Here is a 22,520-nt window from a genome sequence, read left to right on the forward strand (position 1 = left end):
TGACTAAAGACTGTTTACAGAACTATTGACAGGTCTGTTCTTACTGGAGTGAACAGCTGTACTGCTAAAATAAGGAGAAGGCGGAGGGGGCGTCTTATGTAGCAGACAGTAGTGTAGAATTTTGATACTGGCACATAAGCTTTAAACACAGTAAACATGCAGTAATACAATAAACATCAGATAATAGTCAGAGCCATTATTGAAAAGAAATAAGAAACTTTCTGAACAGAAACAACAAAATGTGTTTGATACAGTTTTGGAGCAGAGGCTGAAATATCAACAAAGTTGTATAACTGCAACTACCACAATACCAAACCACTATAACAACATCCTAGTCGCTAGTTATCTAGCCTGCTAGGTGCTGCTACTGGCTTTTTGCACAAAATAAGCTTGTTACAGTTTTAGAAATGTCATATTTCTTAATATCTAAAAATAACACAGGTATAGCTTGTAACACAAATATAGCCTGTTTTTTTTTGTCTCTTAGTGGTCTGTTGGAAAAATACTATAATACCAAGGTGAACCACTCCTTTACAGGGTGATTCAAGAGGCTTTAAGACATCAGTCACTGTGGGAAAAGTACTGTATACTGTGACTCCGTTTTCATTGCTTGCTGTTTATTTAAGGAGTTTTTATTGTTTATTTTCATGTTTATTGCAAACAATTATTTACTGTTTGATACTATGTTCTGTATATTGCTGCAATTTCAAGGTATCTTTTTATATTTGTTTGTTGGCTTCCTGGTCCTTGCATTCCTGAATATAATACAAAATACACCACCCACTCAATATATCGCAGGTGTCGATGTCCAGTATAAATCCACTATAAATCCACTATATATCGAGGGCCGCGATATAGCGAGAGAACCATAGAAAAACAAATAGTTTCGGGGGTGTCCGGGTCCAACATAAATCCTCTACGCAACCTACTTTTTCTTATTTTTCATATAAAAAGCAGCACACCGTTTTAAATCGTACTGCAGAGGGTAATTGCTTCTCATCAACTTAAGTCTCCAGTTAATTTCATGAGTCTTCCTCTCCTTTCTCAAATGCAAACCCACTGCATTGAAAGGACCTAGGGATGGGACAGTATAAAATTTGCACTGTATGATAACAGTTTAAAAAAATACTAAAAATACTTAAATGAAGAAAGACTAATGTAAATCACTTAAATTACTGTAATTGACAAATAAAACCAACAAAACACACTTCCTTTAATGGAATGATATAAACACTTTGTATTTAGTATTATGCCAAATAACTTGGTAAGTTTCCTTTTTATAACGACAACCAGAATTTTAAAAAGTAAAGTTGTACACTTAACGTTATACTACAACAGTATTAAGATCTATTATTTGCTCAAAATGATGTGGTGCTGTAGTTTGTTAAACATTTTAACGTATAAAATTAAATACATAAATAAAATACTTTGTTTAGCTGATGGCAAATACAATTGGGAAGTGATTGGTCTTATTGCTTAAAACACAAACATGTACCACAGGTTATCATTTAAGTGTTTTAATAATAAAACGTGTTATTGGATTTACATTTACAACATTGCACAAGTAAGCTTCCATGATTATTACACGTGGAGTTTGTAAAAAAAGAAAAAAAATTCTTCACTTACTGAAGAAAATTGGAATACTGTTACAACTTGTTTAAGCAAAACTACATTCATAATAAGTGGGCTATCCAGCTGCAGTCACCAGTCTGTGCTAGTTATATGTGAGATTTCTGCAGTTCTCTGAGTTTGTGTGCAGATGTGCTGTTGACGTCACTCAACACCCACAGAAATATGAGCAGATTCTGCATAGCCCAACGCAGCTTTGAAATGTTATTGTGGGAGGCTGGCTGCGGCTGTGAACCAAAGGGACAATGCAAAGATCATGATTGACCTGCTAATCGTGATATAAATAACCACTAAAACTACTGCTACCACCTTGTTAGCAGAGGCAGATGACATTATCATTATACAATGAAGCCATGAACAGCCTTGTCAACGCTATATTAAATAAATAATTAAAAAAACGTAATGTACTAAATCTGTGATAAATGATGTATAATTTTACAAAAAAGTTAATGTTAATCAATTACATTAAACTGACTGTTGATAATCCAGACAAATGTAAGTATAGCTCGTTGAAAATGTGTGCTTTGCTGCAAGGTTTGGAGAAGGTGTTTCTCTAAAAGTTGCGTGTGACATCAGAAAGACAGCAGCCAAGAGCAGCCGGCGAGGCAAGCTCTGGGTAATGCAGCAATTGAAACGTGTATTCTGTGTCGTTGACAGTTTCCTTCAAAACCATTATCAAAATACAGTATCAGTTCACAAAAAGTTCTTCCTCAGACACTTTGCTAAGGCTACAAGTACCATCGCTTGATTTAGAAGTATTTGCATTTGAAAAATGCATTTACAGTTGTAAAACCGAGTTACGATAATTTCAGTTTAGAATAAAAGCAATGGTATTAATACTGTATTGTACCTAAACAGCGGTAAACAGAAAAATCAGTATACCGACCCATCCCTAAAAGAACCCATTCCTAACATAGGAGGCTTGTTGCTAGGGAACGGACGTCACTACCTGTGCCGCCTTGGTGATAAATCTCCCTCCTGATCCCTGAAGGTGCTGTGTAAAGGGAACAGAATGCCCTGGACTAGATGGCCAGACAATTTGTTCCTAGGGCTAGGTGAAAGTCGACCATCCAGAAAGAGGGCAGAGCTATGGTACACTAAATCATCAACCTGGAATGGAAACTATGTGGCAGCCGCGGATTGGAGGAGCGGTTGCAATCTTTAACCTAGGGGGCGTAGCGAGGTGATCTGTTCCTTTGTTATGGTTAATGCTGAACCAGAAGGAGAACTCGTTTTGTTATTGAGTGTTTTGTTTTTTTTGTCGTGTCTAAAAATACTTTGTTGTTATTAGACGGCTAAAACGATCCGGAGCCATCGCTACAGACTAGCACAAACTGCCAACCCGGACAACACTGCACTTGAGTCATGATTAATTGTATTTGCACCACCAGCACTACAGAACTCACTACAGACTTGTGATCGTGTTTGTGTTTATTGTTGGTGATTTATATATCGGGACTATTATTTCAGGACTGAACCCATGGATTAAACAGAGCCATACACGCCGTGTATTGCCTGTTATCACTTTACTGTTGTCATCAGACTGTGGATTAACAGTAAATAAACTATCATTTCACAAGTACTTTGTTATTTGTCCTTGTCTTGAGCACTGCAAACCTCATTGCCACACTGCCCTTTGACTTTTGCTTGTGCATCGCTGCTACAAGTGATCACCTTGTTGGCTTCAATAAATGCTGCTTCAGCAAGTAGATATTTAATTTGCTTTATGTTGTTGTGCAGTGCGTGTGTATGTGATAACAGTATGATATTATGCTTTGTTTTGTACTTTTTTGTTTGTGGTGAGCAGTACAAAATAAAACAAACTGTAATTCCAAGTGAAATTGCCTATGTGTATTGCAGCTAAGGCCAACTCCAGGACCACGATATATCTGAATCCGCAGTATATCGAGGGACGATATAACGAGGGGTGGATGTATAACCTTCTCGTCACATTGTGATAACAGAAAAACAGTATTTAAGAATATTAATTTGTTAGATCTCCCACTTTGTTTAATGCTGACTGGTGTATTTAGTGTGGTGCATTTAAGCCTTGTTTAGTTGTCAACAAAATGTACATAAGAACATAGCAAATGTACAAACGAGACGAGTATGTCAGTGTTCATCAGGTTTCTGGTTGTGGACTGATCCCAAAAGTTGGATCTTAAAGGATCCCAATGATTCAGCATCACCACTCTGTGTGCCCTCTGTCCTAAGTTGGTCTCCACTTAATTTCCAACTATGTCTTCTGGTCCTGGTTTCTGTGCTGTGCTTAAAAAAAAAAAAAAAAAGGTTCTGTAATCAACTCCCCAGCAATGTTGAAGCTGACACCCTGGAATCCTTCAAGAAGCTGCTTGATGAGACTCTGGGATCAATAAGCTACTAACAACCAAACGAGCAAGATGGGCCGAATGGCCTCCTCTCGTTTGTAAACTTTCTTATGTTCTAAATAAAGAAATATCAGGTTAGTACCCTTTGAAAAAAAAAAAAAACTGCCAAGGTTAAATGATGGCAGCTAAATAATGCCATTAAACTTACCACAAATTAACTTTATAATTTTACAAGCAGAAACTATTAGATGTACTAAAGTGTTGCGTCTGTCGCAATCATTGCAAACGAGTTGGAAATGTAGCGTGAAATGTACTTAACAAATGCAACGATGTTTGCATCATATTAACAAATGCTTTGAAACCGCAGTTCTTATTTGTGCTTTAGCCTTAAATTAATATGTAATTCTGGATATTCCTGAAGAAATTAGCAAAATCGCCTTGACCACCTCAAACATTCCTCTGGTTGCTCTTCCTGCCCTCTCCTCCTTCTCCTCTCTCTCCATTGCCGATGTTTCTGGCTTACTGTTGAAATCAACTACTGCCACGTGCCCCCTGGACCCCTGGCCAACTAACCTTGTCCGTCTCTGTGCTTCTGGTCTTGCTCCCTCCATTGTGCACACTCTCAACCTGTCCCTGGGCTCTTGCTCGGTTCCTGCTGCCCTCAAGCTCATGCCGGTACTCAAAACCCTCCCTTGACCCGGCTGACTTCTCTAATTTCCGTCCCATCTCCAATCTCCCTTTTCTCTCAAAAACTCTTGAAAGGGCTGTAGCCAGGCAGTTGATGAAACATCTCACGGACAACAATCTGCTTGAATCTCTACAGTCTGGTTTCCGGCCACATCACAGTACTGAAACTGCTCTGCTCCTGATTGTGAATGATCTCCTGCTCAATGCTGACACTGGTGCTCCTTCTTTGCTTGTCCTTCTTGACCTAACAGCTGCTTTTGACACCATAGATCATGGCATTCTTCTTGACCGCCTTCAGAAGTGTGCTGGAATCTCTGGAACCTGTCTCTCCTGGATGTCCTCTTACCTGTCCGGACACACGTCAGTTTTTTATGCTGGACGCAGTGGTGTTGCAAACCCAGTCACTTGTGGTGACCCCCAAGGATCTGTTCTTAGGCCCCTTCTCTTCAATATCTACATACTTCGCTTATGTCACCTCATCTGCCAACACAACCTCATGTTTCACTCCTATGCTGACGACACCCAGCTCTACTTAAAACTCGACCCTGGTAGCCCCTCTGCCATGGTCCAGCTCTCTGCCTGCATTCAAGACATCGAGGCTTGCATACCTGCCAATTTTCTTCAACTGAACATTAACAAATCTGAACTTCTTCTGGTAGGATCTAAAACTCAAATTAAGAATCTCAACATAGCTGCCCTGAACCTCCGAAACTATCTGCTGCTGCCTTGCCCCACAGTACGAAGCATTGGTGTACTTCTTGACAGCAACCTCTCCTTTGATGCCCGTGGTCAAATCTTCCTTCTACCATCTTCGAAACATCACCAAAGTCTGTCCCTACCTTTCCCTCACGGATGCGGAGATACTTTTACCTCTCGACTTGACTACTGGAACTCTCTATGTGGTGGTCTCCCGGCACGCACCATAAACCAACTGCAGCTAGTTCAGAATGCTGCTGAAGGTTCTACCTGATGTAAAAACTCTATGCTATTATTATGCTACTATCACGTATTCTGCACTTTCCATTGTATTCAGTGTGCTATGTATTATGCTACTATCATGTATTATGTACTTTCCACTGTATGTCATGTATTATGCATTTCTCTATTTGAAGTATTATGGATTTTCTTGTATTTATTGCATCTTTTAAAGCGCTTTGTGATGGTGTTCCATTGATTGAAATGAGAGAGAAAAAATATAATGATGTACTAAAGCTGCAGGCCATTGCAGCACTTACAATTGCATCAGTTTGTTAAGAACTTTTGAAAGCATATTTTAAACAGTCGCAATTGTTGCTGGCATTTCCCAATCTGCTTTTTCTCGCGTGTATTGCCAGTTGTGCTCAATGTATTTGAGACGAACCTGCAGATACCTATTTTTACTGAAGTCAGGGTGTATTTGCATAACTTGGAAAACAATTTCTATGACATTTCTGGTTTTCTCAGGGTGTTGAGAGCAATAGACTGCACATATGTGTCACTAACCCCTCCAGCTAATTCTGAGTGTCTGCATAGGACAAAGATCTATTGTGTGAATTGTCTAGGCTACTAAGTAGACAAAATTAAAAAAAAATAATAATACATAAACCCTAAAATCATTTAGTTTCAATTTAAAATAATAATTGATTTGCATTTTACACCAATGTGTACGATGCAGCAGCAGCATGATTTATTTTGTGTTATCAGTACGCTAAAGTGTACTAGGTATTCATGTGATTATACTGCTGTACTGTGTAGGCGTCCTGTACAGATTTATATTTTTACATACCCAAAACACATTTGTGTTATTTCAGCACAATGTTAAATGACAGACTAGAGCAGGTGTAGTGACTTTTTATTGTGCTGATTAACAATAGACATCACGAAGATGCTGCAAAATGATCTGTCGATCTTGGGCAGGTGTTGTAACTCTTGGTCTCCCAGTTCGTGGCCTGTAATGACAGGCCACGAACTGGGAGACCAAGTGTCACAACACCGAGTGTGTTTGGTTATACTGTCTCACCAGGTTTGAACTGGCTGTGAGCACCCAAGACAGCGAGCCACAGTACGCGGCCCTAGTCTAGCCTCCAACATGCCGATTGCACGAAGTACGGAGTACATTCAGGTGCCAACAAAATGTGAAAACTATAAATTATACAGTGGTTTACAGAAGTATTCACCCCCATGCAAAGTTTTCACATTTTGTTGGTACCTGAACATACTCCACGACACTTTGAAATTAGACTTTACATATAGAATTTACAAAAACTACTCCACATTGATCAAGTTAAAATGCATATAGAATAGAAATAAGTAAGATTTACATAGAAAAACTGATTAATATCAGTTGCATACATTTCAACCCCTTTGCTAATGCAGCTCTAAATCAGCTCGGGTGCAAATTAGTTGTTTGAAAGGTCACAAATTAGTGAAATATTATTAGCCTGTGTGTACTCAGAGTGGTTTAACATGTAGGTAATTTCCCTCAGGTATATAAAGACTTTCAAGCTGCAACTCACATAGTGATCCACAAAAACAACGATGAAGACCAAGGAGTTTTCAAAACAATTCAGGAGGGATGAAGTGGTAGAGGCACAGAGCAGGCGAAGGGTACAAGAACATTTCAAAGGCGCTGATTATCCCACTCAGCACAGTGAAGTCCATCATTAAGAAGAGGAAGATGCATCATACCACCCAGACACTACCTAGATCAGGTCGCCCTCCCAAACTGAGCAGCTGGGCAAGCAGGAAACTAGTTTGGGATGTCACTCCCAAAATTACCTTGGAGTGTCCTGCCCCTTTGTGTTTATTAGTGTTTTATGTTGAAGCTGACAGTTGAAGCTGACACCCTGGGATCCTTCAAGAAGCTGCTTGATGAGATTTTGGGATCAATAAGCTACTAACAACCAAACGAGCAAGATGGGCCGAATGGCCTCCTCTCGTTTCTAAACTTTCTTATGTTCTTATGTTGTATGTGGTGTGTTAATGTTGGTGTTTATATATAAAATAACCCATATTTATATTCTGTGTATGAGCCAGGGTGTTATAAAGTATAATTTGTATTTAGACACGAGGATGGCCCAACTCATGCCACGTGCATATTTAAGTGGGTATTGATATGTGAGCACGTGAGTACACAGATTAGTTCACGTGCTGGGATTCAAGTTAATAATTAATTGGTAATTGAATCCTAGCACAATTGTGTGTCTCTATAGATACACGAAGCACTCGCTCGGGGTTGTGTTCGGGGCGAAAGAAAGGGAGAGAGTGAGGAGATTAAAGTAAGCTAAAAACGATAATAAACAATTGCTACGTCGTGCTGGAGGACCAGCACGATACTTGTTTGTTTAGTATTCATGCCCTGTTTGTTAGCTTCTGTTCGTTTTGTCTATTTATTTTGGCTCAAGTGCCGTGTTCTGTTTTGTTCAGCATCTTTATTTTCTGTTTGTTCATTTATTAAATGCTGAGCGTAAACAAGCGCTCAGCATCACCAAAACTCCACGTCTGTCCTGTGTTAGTGTTCCGGGTCTGATGTCACCACTACAGTCGTCCTGGTCACAATCCACAACAAACCTATTAGAACTGGAGCAATTTTCCTGTTAAGAATAGGCAAAAATGTCACCATTCTACTGTGCAAAGCTAGTAGAGACCTATCCAAAAAGACTGATAGCAGTAATTGCTGCAAAAGGTGCTTCTACCAAGTACTGACTTAAGGGGCTGAATACTTATGCAACCAGTAATTTTCATTTTGTACATATTCTTTGCAAGTCTTGATGGCATTTAACCTCCTTCTCATATACACTGAGTGTACAAAACATTAGGAACACCTGCTCTTTCCATGAAATAGACTGACAAGGTGAATCCAGGTGAAAGCTATGATCCCTTATTTTGATGTAACCTGTTAAATCCACTTTAATCAGTGTCGATGAAGGGGAGACAGGTTAACCTCTTACACCCCTTTGTTCCGTGGGCGGAACATGGTACTGCAATTACACATTATATTTAAAAAATTATCTGTAATATTACAAAAGCAAAACAGCAAAAAAAAAACTGACTTAATAGCAAAAACATTGTTTTCCTACTGTCAAACAGCGAAGGAATTTTTTCGAATTCGCCATTTCACCGCTGAGATATTCCCTTCGCAATGTGTCTAGTACCTCATGGTTCAAAAACAACTCTGATCAACTAGCTCTGCGTTTGGCTGCTCTGGCCTTGCATGTATCTGTTGATGGTGAAATCTCCCAGATCACATTGTAGGGGAGGCCACAAGCTGTCCAATCATACCTTGACTTTGTTTCTAGCCTAATCCGTTGAAGAGTCATCGATGTGCATATGTAAACAAGACACATTTACAAACAAGGGCGCAGCATTACGCACATAGGATCAAGGTTTCTTGCCGTTTTCTGTTCATTTTTCAATTTGTAAAATTTATAAAATCGAGCGAAATGGCGAGCAGTGTTCCAAAGCATCCCAGAAGAAGTCGATTTAATCTTTTTAAATTTTGGAGGAGATAGATAATAGTGAAAGTGATGGCGAAAATGATCAACTTTCTGGGTTGGAGAGCACTGATTCAGCATCTGTGAAGCAGCATTTGAAGATGGATTGGAGCCTCTTCAGGATTTGTAAGTATACTGGATCCACACTACATTTTATTATTATTATTATTGTTGTTATGCGTAATTTTCAATATGCATTTTTACTGTAAATGTTATTAGAAAATGCAACCGTTTAACTCAAGTGGCACATAGAAATAAATTATTTTTAACAATTTTTATTGCATAGTAAAGAGCAATACCATGTCTCATCTGTGCTGTGCTGCTGTATACGGTCCCTGATCTTTACGATGCAATACAAGTTTCAAGAAGTAATTTGTTTTTATTTATTTATTATTTTCTCATTGATGTTCATTGATTTAGATTATTGCATGGGAGTGTTTAGCAAACTTTTTTTATATTTCCATGATAACAAGGAGTGCTGTTACTCACCTAGAGACAGTGTAGGTTTATTAGCCTTTCAAGATAAGCTGTCTGCCTGCTCCAACAATCACTCTCAGTTCCTTTGTTTGCCACATGCCAATCAAAGTAAAGATGAAAGGAACTGAGGTGTTTTCAGTCTGGCAGCCTGATTTAGAGGCACAAAGGTGTCTGCAATCTCATTATTATTATTATTGTTATTATTATTATTATTGTAGACATTAATGCCTTTATCCAATAATCAACATATGTTCACCTGTCAGCAGTGCTTGAATGAGTGTAACCACTTTATTTTGAAAAAAAAAAATCTCCTCATTATTTTGCTTCTTCACATTTACATACTTTCAAGCAAGTGAGTAACAAAAATAGTCAGGTACTGAAAATTCAGAGCTACAAAAAAATCTCAGTAGCAACATTCTCCTGCACAAACACACAGTTATGTGACAGCAATGTGCCTGACAGTTGTGGCATATGAACTGAGAGTATTTGACATTTAATAGAGAAAAGTGTAAGGTACTGCACGCAGGAAATAAAAATGTACATTATAAATATCATATGGGAGATATTGAAATTGGAGAAGGAATCTATGAAAAAGACCTAGGAGTTTTTGTTGACTCAGAAATGTCTTCATCTAGGCAATGTGGGGAAGCTATAAAAAAGGCTAACAAGATACTCGGATACATTGTGAAAAGTGTTGAATTTAAATCAAGGGAAGTAATGTTAAAACTGTACAATGCACTTGTAAGACCTCATCTTGAATATTGTGTGCAGTTCTGGTCACCTCGCTATAAAAAAGATATTGCTGCTCTAGAAAGAGTGCAAAGAAGAGCAACCAGAATTATTCCGGGCTTAAAAGGCATGTCATATGCAGACAGGCTAAAAGAATTGAATCTGTTCAGTCTTGAACAAAGAAGACTACGTGGCGACCTAATTCAAGCATTCAAAATTCTAAAAGGTATTGACAGTGTCGACGCAAGGGACTTTTTCAGCCTGAAAAAAGAAACAAGGACCAGGGGTCACAAATGGAGTTTAGAAAAAGGGGCATTCAGAACAGAAAATAGGAGACACTTTTTTACACAGAGAATTGTGAGGGTCTGGAATCAACTCCCCAGTAATGTTGTTGAAGCTGACACCCTGGGATCCTTCAAGAAGCTGCTTGATGAGATTTTGGGATCAATAAGCTACTAACAACCAAACGAGCAAGATGGGCCGAATGGCCTCCTCTCGTTTGTAAACTTTCTTATGTTCTTATGTTCTTATTTGTCATGCATACTCATCATGGATACATTTCAGGCACCCCAAAGCTCTCCAAAAAGGCCACATTTTGAATGAAATATTGGACAAATAACGAAAAAGGATTACAAAATCTAATTCATGTGGCAATGTATAGCATGTGAGGTGCCAGAAGGTAACCTCCCTTTTAGAACTTGCTCAAGAAACTAGTGTATGACTGGCCATAAAGATTTACACAATATTCATTTTTGGAGAGGTTTGGGGAAAAAATGACGATAGAATATAAACAAGTGAAATGCGTTTCTGGGTTACCTTGAATTCAAGCCCTGAACCTGCTACTCTCTTGACGTTTTTAGTGTCTAGAGCAGTGTGTGACTGGGCTTCTGCAGAGGAGAGTAATGCTAAGATTCCAGCGCATAAAGAAGAACAATGGAATAATGGAACAGAATACGTTCATTAAGCAAAAACAGGCAAAGTCATTAAGCAGAACCTTAGACAAAAATAGGAAAATTTCCATTTTCAACACTGTATTTGTTTCAATTTTTTTTTTTTTTAATAAGTCTTGGTAATCCCTTTCTTGAATTACTCAACATGAATGAACCCTTTGAGCATGTTTTGTTTAATTATTAATGTTTAATTATCACCCGCACTTGGGAGTCATTGGAAATTAGGTGCAGGACACAGTATATAAGAGGAGCAGTGTGCTCGAGGCCGCTGAGTAGAAGGGAGCAGAAGGTGTGCTCTGTTTCCGAGCAGTCGTATATATTGTAAGTTCTGCATTAACCTGTGAGGTTTATTTGTTTTATGCCAGGTAAACGGCTTAGCTGTCCTGCGAACTAGTCGGGGACCTGCATAATTGTTTAGTAAGAGTTCCGGAGGAGCTAGCTGTTTGTTGATTTTTGTAATTAAAAGTGCGTAGCAGCGCTGAGTTTTATATATATTTGTGATGGATTGCCCTCTAGTCGCACGTTTTCCTTCTTCAAATAAATGCTTTAAACACACGATGCCAGGAAACGCCATAGCGTGTGTTTATTTTGTACAACAGAAGAAAAAGTAAACAAAACAAAACCTAACCCGATCTCGGGCCCTGTCTAAACACTTATTTCTCTAACTAATAACAAGGCAGGCTAAGCCTGTTCCCTTGTCGCCAAAACCAATTCATAATCCAAATTGTATCCCAAATACCTTTCCAATAGTTAGTTTTCCAGTTTCTCAATACTCCACTTACTCTCCACAGCTCTCAACCAAACTCCACACGACCACCCACACCAAAAAGACACACTCACAAACTTTTAAACGTTAATTAATTTGCTAATTAGTCAATTAATAAACCTGGAGTTGATCCTGAGTCCTATAACCACTACCAGGTCCTAATGCCCCCCCATGTGTGGTCTCTGCACAATAAGTATTTTAAACCAGATTTAACTACTTTTAATCACCCTTATTTAACACACCATCATTATTTACCGGGGTATTCATTAACCCACTTTTAGTTTTTAATCCCAAATGCTTCACATTAATTACTTTGTTTACCAACCAGTTAGTGTACAAAACATTAGGAACTCCGTGAAATAGACCAACTAGGTGAATCCAGGTGAAAGTTATGATCCCTTATTGACGTAACCTGTTAGATCCACTTAAATCAGTGTAGATGAAGGGGAGACAGGTTAAAGAAGGATTTTTAAGCCTTGACACAATTGAGACCGCCCCTGTGTATATTTTCTGTTATATGTTGCGTGTAGTGTGTTAAATGTTGGTGTATAGTCATTGGTACACAGGATATAAACGGGTCTGTGTAACATGAGTGTTTAAAGTGTATATGTGTATGTGAGCACGGGGAATTGCACTTTATTAATTCACATGCAGTTGTACCGTGACTCCAATTGAATGATTGATTAGCAATCGAGTCACGGTACAGCAGCATAAAAGCTGCATGTTTTCACCCACTCGGGGTTGTGTGTTCGGTGAGTGGAGAACGGGAGAACACGGGCGAGGGGAGGAGCCAACAACACAGCAGAACAACGCAGTTAAACGAGGCAGTCTTCCCAGCGACAGCGAGTGGGAGAAGTACAGGCGTGGAAAAGTACAGAGCAGTTTCGAAGCAGTTTGAAAGCAGGTTGACGGCTGCAGAAGAAACTAAACTTAAAAAAAAAAAAAAAACCTCAACATGGTCTTCAAGCCAGTAATCTGTGACACCTGCTTGATGTGGGAAATCCAAGAAAACCCAGCGGAGCTAAACCAAGTGTGCATAAAGTGCCGCGCGATCCAGGATTTGCATAAACTAGTAAGTATGCTAGAAATGGAGCTGGAAGAAGTGAGCCAGCAACAGGATCTTGAGGAACTGGCACACCCACAATTCATGGAAGTCTGCATCACCCCTAACAGACTGAAAGCCACCAGGGAGATAGAAGGTCAGAACAGCTGGGTTCAGGTAGGCAGAAGCAGGGAAAAAAAGAAACTTCGTCAAACACAACCACCAGAAATCAAAACAACCAACAGATTTGAGTCACTTCAGAATTTTGATGAGCAGAACCAACAACAAGAGAATGAAAGGAACAACATCCAGGACCCCATTGACAGTGGTGACCAGACAGCAAAAAGAAGGGAGGTCATGTTGGGGACTCCATATTGAGAAACACAAGTTCAATTCGCAGTTTGGACCCCCTTACTACAACAGTGTGCTGCCTTCCGGGAGCCTCGGTCAAGCACATCACTGAAAACGTGGACAGGCTCCTAGAACGAACAGGAGACGACCCGGTAGTAGTCGTCCACATCGGTACAAACAACATTGGAAGAGACAGACCAAAATCCCTGCAAAACAAATTCAGAGAGCTAGGAAGGAAATTAAAAGAGAAAACCAAAACTGTGGTATTTTCTGGTATACTACCGGCACCTTGCAAAGGACCATATGGACAGCTGGAAATAATTAATCAAAACGCATGGCTGAAGACGTGGTGCACACGGGAAGGCTTCACCTATCTTGATCATTGGACCACATTCTACAACGAGGACTATCTGTATAGACGGGATGGACTGCATTTAAATAACAAGGGAACTAGTCTACTCGGAGAAAAGATCCTCGAGCAGGTTCAGAAGCATTTAAACTAGAAAGGAAGGGGGGAGAAATCAACAAAAAAACAGAAGGGAGACCGCATCAAAACAAGAACAACAACTCAGGTAAGACAACCATTAAATGTATTTATCTAAATGCTAGAAGTATCAGAAACAAAATTCTAGAACTTGAAGCTACTGCACTAACAGGTAACTATGATGTGATAGGTGTTACAGAAACTTGGTTGTCTGAGAGTGATGGGGACGAATATAATATTTGTGGGTATACACTGTATAGGAAAGACAGGCAGGACAGAAGAGGAGGAGGGGTAGCGCTATACATAAGAAACAGTCTTGAAGCCCAGGTGTTAAACCTGGACAAAGAAAATAAAACCGAATCAATATGGGTCAGAATAACAGACAAAAATTCAAAAGGCATAATAATAGGAGCATGCTATAGACCGCCAGATTCAGACGGTGAGCACAATAATCTGTTATACAATGACATTAGAAATGTGTGTAGCAAAGGAGAAGCCATACTAATGGGGGATTTCAACTTCCCCCAAATAAAATGGGAAAACCCGGTGGGTAGCGCGAAGGATGAAATTGAAATGGTGGAAATGACAAATGACTGCTTCCTAACACAATTTGTGAAGGCACCCACTAGAGGGGAGGCATGCCTTGATTTAGTCTTTTCAAATAACAAAGATAGAATAACTAAAACAGAGGTCAGAGAACCACTGGCAAACTCAGACCACAACATGGTCTCATTTGAAGTGTTTTTTAAATCCCCAAAAGTAAAGACTAAAGCTAAGGTTTACAATTTTAGAAAAGCAAACTATGAAGGTATGAAACAGAGACTAACAGAAGTAGATTGGAGTAAAATAGAGAAAACACCCACAGAAGAAGGATGGTTGTTCTTCAAAAATGTAGTACTAGAGGCGCAAAACAATTATATCCCTAAAGTAGACAAATCTAAATGTAAAACTAAATTGCCAAAATGGTTTAATAGATCAATTAAAAAAAATATTCAGCGAAAAAAGGCACTTTACAGAGCATTAAAAAAGGACCAAAAAGAAAGTACGCAGAAAGAGTACACAGAACTGCAAACGCAAGTCAAAAAGGAAGTTAGAAAGGCCAAGAGAGAAATAGAAATGAACATTGCTAAGGGAGCTAAAACCAATTCCAAAATGTTTTTCCAATATTACAACAGCAAGAGAACATTCAAAGAGGAGATTAAATGTTTAAGAGATACAAATGGCAAAATCGTAGAGGAAGAAAAAAAAATAGCAAATATGTTAAATGATTACTTTTCACAAGTTTTTACAAAGGAAGATACTGACAACATGCCCCACATGTCATCCAGTTCCTATCCAGTTTTAAATAACTTTAGCATAACTGAGGCAGAAGTGTTAAAGGGACTAGGAGCTCTTAAAATAAACAAATCCCCTGGGCCAGATGAGATCCTCCCAGTAGTACTCAAAGAAATGAAAGAAGTAATTTACAAACCGCTAACCAAGATCATGCAGCAGTCTCTTGACACAGGGGTGGTACCGACAGACTGGAAAATTGCAAACGTAATACCGATCCACAAAAAGGGAAACAAAACTGAACCAGGTAACTACAGACCAGTAAGCCTGACTTCTATTATATGCAAACTTATGGAAACTATAATAAGATCCAAAATGGAAAATTACCTATATGGTAACAGGGTACTGGGAGACAGTCAACATGGTTTTAGGAAAGGGAGATCGTGCCTAACTAACTTGCTTGATTTTTTTGAGGATGCAACATCGATAATGGATAATTGCAAAGCATATGACATGGTTTATTTAGATTTCCAGAAAGCTTTTGACAAAGTCCCGCACAAAAGATTAATTCTCAAACTGAACGCAGTTGGGATTCAAGGAAACACATGTACATGGATTAGGGAGTGGTTAACATGTAGAAAACAGAAAGTACTGATTAGAGGAAAAACCTCAGAATGGAGTGTGGTAACCAGCGGTGTACCACAGGGATCAGTATTAGGTCCTCTGCTATTCCTAATCTACATTAATGATTTAGATTCTGGTATAGTAAGCAAACTTGTTAAATTTGCAGACGACACAAAAGTAGGAGGAGTGGCAAACACTGTTGCAGCAGCAAAGGTCATTCAAAATGATCTAGATAAGATTCAGAACTGGGCAGACACATGGCAAATGACATTTAATAGAGAAAAGTGTAAGGTACTGCACGCAGGAAATAAAAATGTACATTATAAATATCATATGGGAGATATTGAAATTGGAGAAGGAATCTGTGAAAAAGACCTAGGAGTTTTTGTTGACTCAGAAATGTCTTCATCTAGACCATGTGGGGAAGCTATAAAAAAGGCTAACAAGATGCTCGGATACATTGTGAAAAGTGTTGAATTTAAATCAAGGGAAGTAATGTTAAAACTGTACAATGCACTAGTAAGACCTCATCTTGAATATTATGTGCAGTTCTGGTCACCATGCTATAAAAAAGATATTGCTGCTCTAGAAAGAGTGCAAAGAAGAGCGACCAGAATTATTCCGTGCTTAAAAGGCATGTCATATGCAGACAGGCTAAAAGAATTGAATCTGTTCAGTCTTGAACAAAGAACACTACGTGGCGACCTAATTCAAGCATTCAAAATTCTAAAAGGTATTGACAGTGTCGACCCAAGGGACTTTTTCAGCCTGAAAAAAGAAACAAGGACCAGGGGTCACAAATGGAGATTAGACAAAGGGGCATTCAGAACAGAAAATAGGAGACACTTTTTTACACAGAGAATTGTGAGGGTCTGGAATCAACTCCCCAGTAATGTTGTTGAAGCTGACACCCTGGGATCCTTCAAGAAGCTGCTTGATGAGATTCTGGGATCAATAAGCTACTACCAACCAAACGAGCAAGATGGGCCGAATGGCCTCCTCTCGTTTGTAAACTTTCTTATGTTCTTATGTTCTTATGATTGGAGATGGAGGTAATAATTGTAATAATAATCATTAGTTAAAATATCTGCTCACCGTGTTTTGTCTGTTTAGTCTGTTTTGTTTATGTCTTTTGTTTTGGCGAATGGGCCGTGTCCTTGTATTTTTGTTTGTTACAACCTTTTTATTTTCTGTTCTGTTTATTAAATGCTGAGCGATGGGGTCGCTGGAACTGCTTCAGCAGGGGTTGCAGCCAGCTCTGCTTGGAAAAAGGCTGTGAAAAAAGGGGGAGAGGTCAGGAGACCACCTTCCCCCGCAGCAGTTTCGCTGCAGGAGATCTTGGGGGAGGTTTGGAGACCACCAACCCCAGCAGCTTTTCCACTGCTGGACTTGCCCCGGCTGAAGGAGTCAGTCTGAGAGCTGACGTCTGCTGAGAGCTGCACCATTGGCAGCATTTCTGCTGCCAGTGGTACAGAGGAAGGAGAGATTTGCCCCACTGTCAGCATGTCTGCTGACAGCATGGCCAGTAGCAGCCTGGCTACTGGTAACATTGCCGCCCATCAACCCCTTAAAGTCCCTGTTCTGGGTCCAGGACTTTGAGAAAGACTTTTGGAATTTTAAGGGGGGAGGTGGCCATTGAGGCCATGTGGGGAGGGGGGTATATACACCCCCCCATATACACTGATTCACGAACTTGCCCCATATGTATATTTTCTGTATATATATATATATATATATATATATATATATATATATATATATATATATATATATATATATATATATATATATATATATATATCCATATATATATCTATCAAATAGTCCTAATGGCCAGGGGGTTACCTTGAATTCAAGCCGTGAACAATGCCTGTGCTGTATATACTTTGGAAGATAATGCGATTTATTTAAGGCCATAGCCCTCCAGGCGGAAATTGCCTGTGGGAGGCTGGGGGTTTAACAGATTAAAGAAGGATTTAAGCCTTGATACAATTGAGACTTTGATTGTGTATGTGTGCCATTCAGAGGGTAAATGGGCAAGACAAAAGATTTAAGTGCCTTTGAAGGGGTTATAGTAGTAGGTGCCAGGCGCTCAGCAGTTTCCTGTGTGTATCAAGGATGGTCCACCACCCAAAGGACATCCAGCCAAACGCAGTCCAGTGGTCGAAAATGGTTCATTGATGAAAGAGGTCAAAGGAGGCTGACACGAATTGTGCAGAGCAACAGACTGGCTACAATTAGTCAACTGACAGTCCAATACAACATTAGTGCCGAAAGACCCATAAAAGAATGCACAACTCGTCGTACCTTGACACTTATGGGGTATGGCAGCCGACGACCTAACAGAGTTCCACTTCTTTCAGCAAAATGTACAGATGACTTTTACATTTAACAAAAACAATGTTATTTGGATTCTTGCACCCTTGGGCACTCTCTGCTGCAGCAAACCACAACTCAACTGCTGCTATTTTATTTGAAAATATGTCACACAACTCTAGCTAGATATTGCGCTAAGATGACGCAAATAATATTTAAATTTAGTATATTACGGCTGTTTTCATTAACATTTTTTCTTGGTACATATGACAAAATGTGCAATCTTGTCCTTTACTTGTTAAAAACTTCTCTGCTGTGCTACTTGCAAATGTATGAAATGGAAGGACAAACTTTGTGGTGTAAAAGCTAGGGTGTCTGCATTGCAAGCTGCATTGGAAGCATGTCTTGGGTTCGATTCCCACACGGGTTTATTGCAGACTTTTAAAAAATCTGTGAAAAAATGTAGTTGATATGAATGACACTTTAATTGAATATACATACTTTATTGTGCATATATAAGGCAGGATTTGAACCCTAATTAGTCATACTTTCACTTCAACTACATAACCGCTATGCTACACAGATTCACATCATACAGTTGAACAATTTTGCTATTCCCATAATGTATGTGTGTGATATTATCCATGAAGTAAAAAAAAAAAAGTGATATCTGATATTGGAAATGTTAAAAAAGGCAAAGTTATAAGGCACAATAGAAGCGGATCGAACTTGCATTAAAAAAAAAAAAAAAAAAAAAAAAAAAGCAGCCAAGTTAGTAGAAACAATTGGGGCAACCTTGATCCCCACTGCTTTTACAGTTGTTCCTATTTCCTTGGTGCTGGCGAAGGTTGCCCCAATTGTTTTTTGAAAATTGGCTTGTGTGTTTGATATCACCACTTTAAATGGCTGGGCACTTTTAATAACACTTTCCAGTGTGTTTTTGTTTCAGATTAATCTATTCACTTAATTTAGCATTTCTATATGAGATTTTAGTTAAAGTACATTGAAGTGTTTTCTTACAGTGCCTTGAAAAAGTATTCAGACCCCTGACCAATTCTCTCATATTACTGAATTACAAATGGTACATTGAAATTTTGTTCTGTTTGGTATTTTATTTTTAAACACTGAAACTCTAAATCAATTATTGTAAGGGGACATTGGTTTTATGTTGGGAAATATTTTTAAGAAAAATAAAAAACTGAAATATCTTGCTTGCATAAGTATTCAACCCCTGTGCTGTGGAAGCTCCCAGTTTGCACCGATGAAAGAAATTGCCCTAACGAGGACACAATTACCTTACCATTGGCCTCCACCTGTGAACCATTAAAGTTGCTGTCACATTTTCTAGATAAAAACCCCACTGTTGAAGGATCCTTGGTAAGGCTGTGAATCTGAAGGAAAATGAAGACCAAAGAGCATTCTACAGAAGTTAGAGATAAAGTGATACAAATGCACAGATTAGGGAAAGGGTACAAAATAATATCCAATTGTTTGGATATCCCAGTGAGCACAGTTGGATCAATAATCAGGAAGTGGAAGCTGCATCACACCACCCAGGCACTGCCAAGAAAAGGCCATCCCTCAAAACTCAGCGCTCAGACAAGAAGGAGACTTGTGAGAGAAGCCACAGACAGACCAACAATCACTTTGAAGAAGCTACAGAGTTCAGTGGCTGGGAGTGGAGTAATGGTGCACCAGTCAACCATATCAAGAGCTCTGCATAACACTGGCCTGTATGGGAGGGTGGCAAGAAAGAAGCCGTTACTCAAAAAGTACCATCTGAAAGCACGTCTGGAGTTTGCCAGAAAGCATGAGAGTGACCCAGCTGCGATGTGGGAAAAGGTTTTGTGGTCAGATGAGACCAAGATAGAGCTTTTTGGCCAAAACTCAAAGCGCTATGTGTGGCGCAAACCTAACACTGCCCATGCCTCAAGACACACCATCCCTACAGTGAAGTATGGTGGTGGCAGCATCATGCTGTGGGGATGCTTCTCATCAGCAGGGACTAGGGCATCTTGTTACAATTGAAGGAAGAATGGATGGAGCAAAATACATGAAAATATTGCAGGAGAATCTGCTTCAGTCTGCTAAAAAACTGAAGCTTGGGAGGAAATTCACCTTTCAGCAGGACAATGATCCTAAGCACAAGGCCAAAGCAACATTGGAGTGGCTCAAGAACAAAAAGATGAATGTCCTACAGTGGCCCAGTCAAAGTCCTTATCTCAATCCCATTGAGAATCTGTGGCACTATTTGAAAATTGCGGTCCACAAGCATCGTCCAACCAACCTGAACAACCTGGAGCAAATCTGCCAAGAATGGGCCAAAATCACTCCGACACTGTGTGCAAAGCTGGTACATACTTACCCCAAAAGACTTAAAGCTGTTATTGCAGCGAAAGGTGGCTCTACCAAATATTAATGTGTGGGGGTTGAATACTTATGCAAGCAAGATATTTCAGTTTTTTATTTTTCTTAAAAATATTTTACAACATAAAACCAATGTCACCTTACAATAATTGATTTTGAGTTTAAGTGTTTAAAAAAATCAAACAGAACAAAATTTCAATGTACCATTTGTAACTCAGTAATAGAGAATTGGTCAGGGGTCTGAATACTTTTGCAAGGCACTGTATGTGTGTAATATATAAAAATTAACATTTCCTTTTCTTTTGGTGTTAGCAATCCTTCTAAGTTATGTTGCTCCAATGTTTGGGGCTGAATTAAAAAAATTCTGTGAGCTGCGCCCATGTTGGTGCTTGACTGTAGATGCAAGTGGTATGCACAGTGTCTGCATATGCGAGAGTCATCAAACTCTAAGGCTTCTGGTTTCACAAGGAACTATTCCTGCAATGGCATGCTGCACAGAGAGAAAATGATTCATCACTACCTTGAATGCCTTGGGGTAGAGAATGTCAGCCTATCTACAGGCTCTTTGAAGAAACTGAGATGGATGATGAACACATAAAAGCAGTGGACTCATGGCGCACAGACCAAACCAAGAGCCTGTCAGACACTGTTAGAATTCATCACCATTACTTGTGCTGTAGTGGACAAGGCATCTCAACACCACTTTATGCCAAAGCGCCGGCCATATCTGAAGGACTTGAACATATCACTTCCTGTAAGTTATTCATTTTTGTCAAGGTGCAGTACAGGGCTTCCAATGGGAGATATACCAAGCACCACTCCATCCATTTACAGTGTACTAGTGTACTACTGGCAACAAGAAAATGAACTTCATTACCTTAAAAAAAAAAAGAAAAAAAAAAAAAGCGTTGCAACAGGGGGTCTTAGTACCTGCTACTTTTGTTGTGGGTGCAGCTAGGAACTGACCAATGAGGAACAATGGTGCAAACAATGGTGGAAGAAAGGGTAATTCTTGCAGTATCAAAATAACTAGAGCTGTACAATAAAGGAAACAACAATTTATAAAGACTCAGCAATGAGGGAGAACACCTGGGAGTCAAATTTCCAAGGAACTGGTTATAGCTGGTGTGTATGATTTGTTTACCTTTACTGAAATAAATGGTCAGGATTAGTTCGTAGTTATGTTTTTAAAAAATTGTTTGTAAATTAATTTTCAGCTTTCTGACACACTGACCCGTTTTCCTGGATTCATGAAACGAAAGCCATATGGACTATATATATATTATACTAGTTAAATGTAACCGGCCCAGTCGGGCCTGTGGTGCTTCATAACTACCGGCCAAACTGCACTCTCTACCAGCCCCGGGTCACCAGGCCATGGTTAATGATTAAACGCAGTTAAACGAGGCAGTCTTCCCAGCGACAGCGAGTGGGAGAAGTACAGGCGTGGAAAAGTACAGAGCAGTTTAGAAGCAGTTTGAAAGCAGGTTGACGGCTGCAGAAGAAACTAAACTTAAAAAAAAAACCCTCAACATGGTCTTCAAGCCAGTAATCTGTGACACCTGCTTGATGTGGGAAATCTGAGAAAACCCAGCGGAGCTAAACCAAGTGTGCGTAAAGTGCCGCGCGATCCAGGATTTGCATAAACTAGTAAGTGTGCTAGAAATGGAGCTGGAAGAAATGAGACAGCAACAGGATCTTGAGGAACTGGCACACCCACAATTCATGGAAGTCTGCATCACCCCTAACAGACTGAAAGCCACCACGGAGATAGAAGGTCAGAACAGCTGGGTTCAGGTAGGCAGAAGCAGGGAAAAAAAGAAACTTCGTCAAACCCAACCACCAGAAATCAAAACAACCAACAGATTTGAGTCACTTCAGAATTTTGATGAGCAGAACCAACAACAAGAGAATTGAAAGGAACAACATCCAGGACCCCATTGACAGTGGTGACCAGACAGCAAAAAGAAGCGAGGTCATGTTGGGGACTCCATATTGAGAAACACAAGTTCAATTCGCAGTTTGGA

General features: G+C 39.5%; 1 protein-coding gene across 1 annotated transcript in view; it reads left to right on the plus strand.

Moving 5' to 3' along the window:
- Positions 1-22,520, plus strand: part of LOC121313130 (transmembrane protein 65-like) — a 133,169-nt gene that overhangs the window by 1,305 nt on the left and 109,344 nt on the right. The gene's annotated exons all lie outside the window — the stretch shown is intronic.

The sequence above is a fragment of the Polyodon spathula genome, chromosome 3 (assembly GCF_017654505.1).
Source record: "Polyodon spathula isolate WHYD16114869_AA chromosome 3, ASM1765450v1, whole genome shotgun sequence".
Taxonomy (NCBI): Eukaryota; Metazoa; Chordata; class Actinopteri; order Acipenseriformes; family Polyodontidae; genus Polyodon; species Polyodon spathula.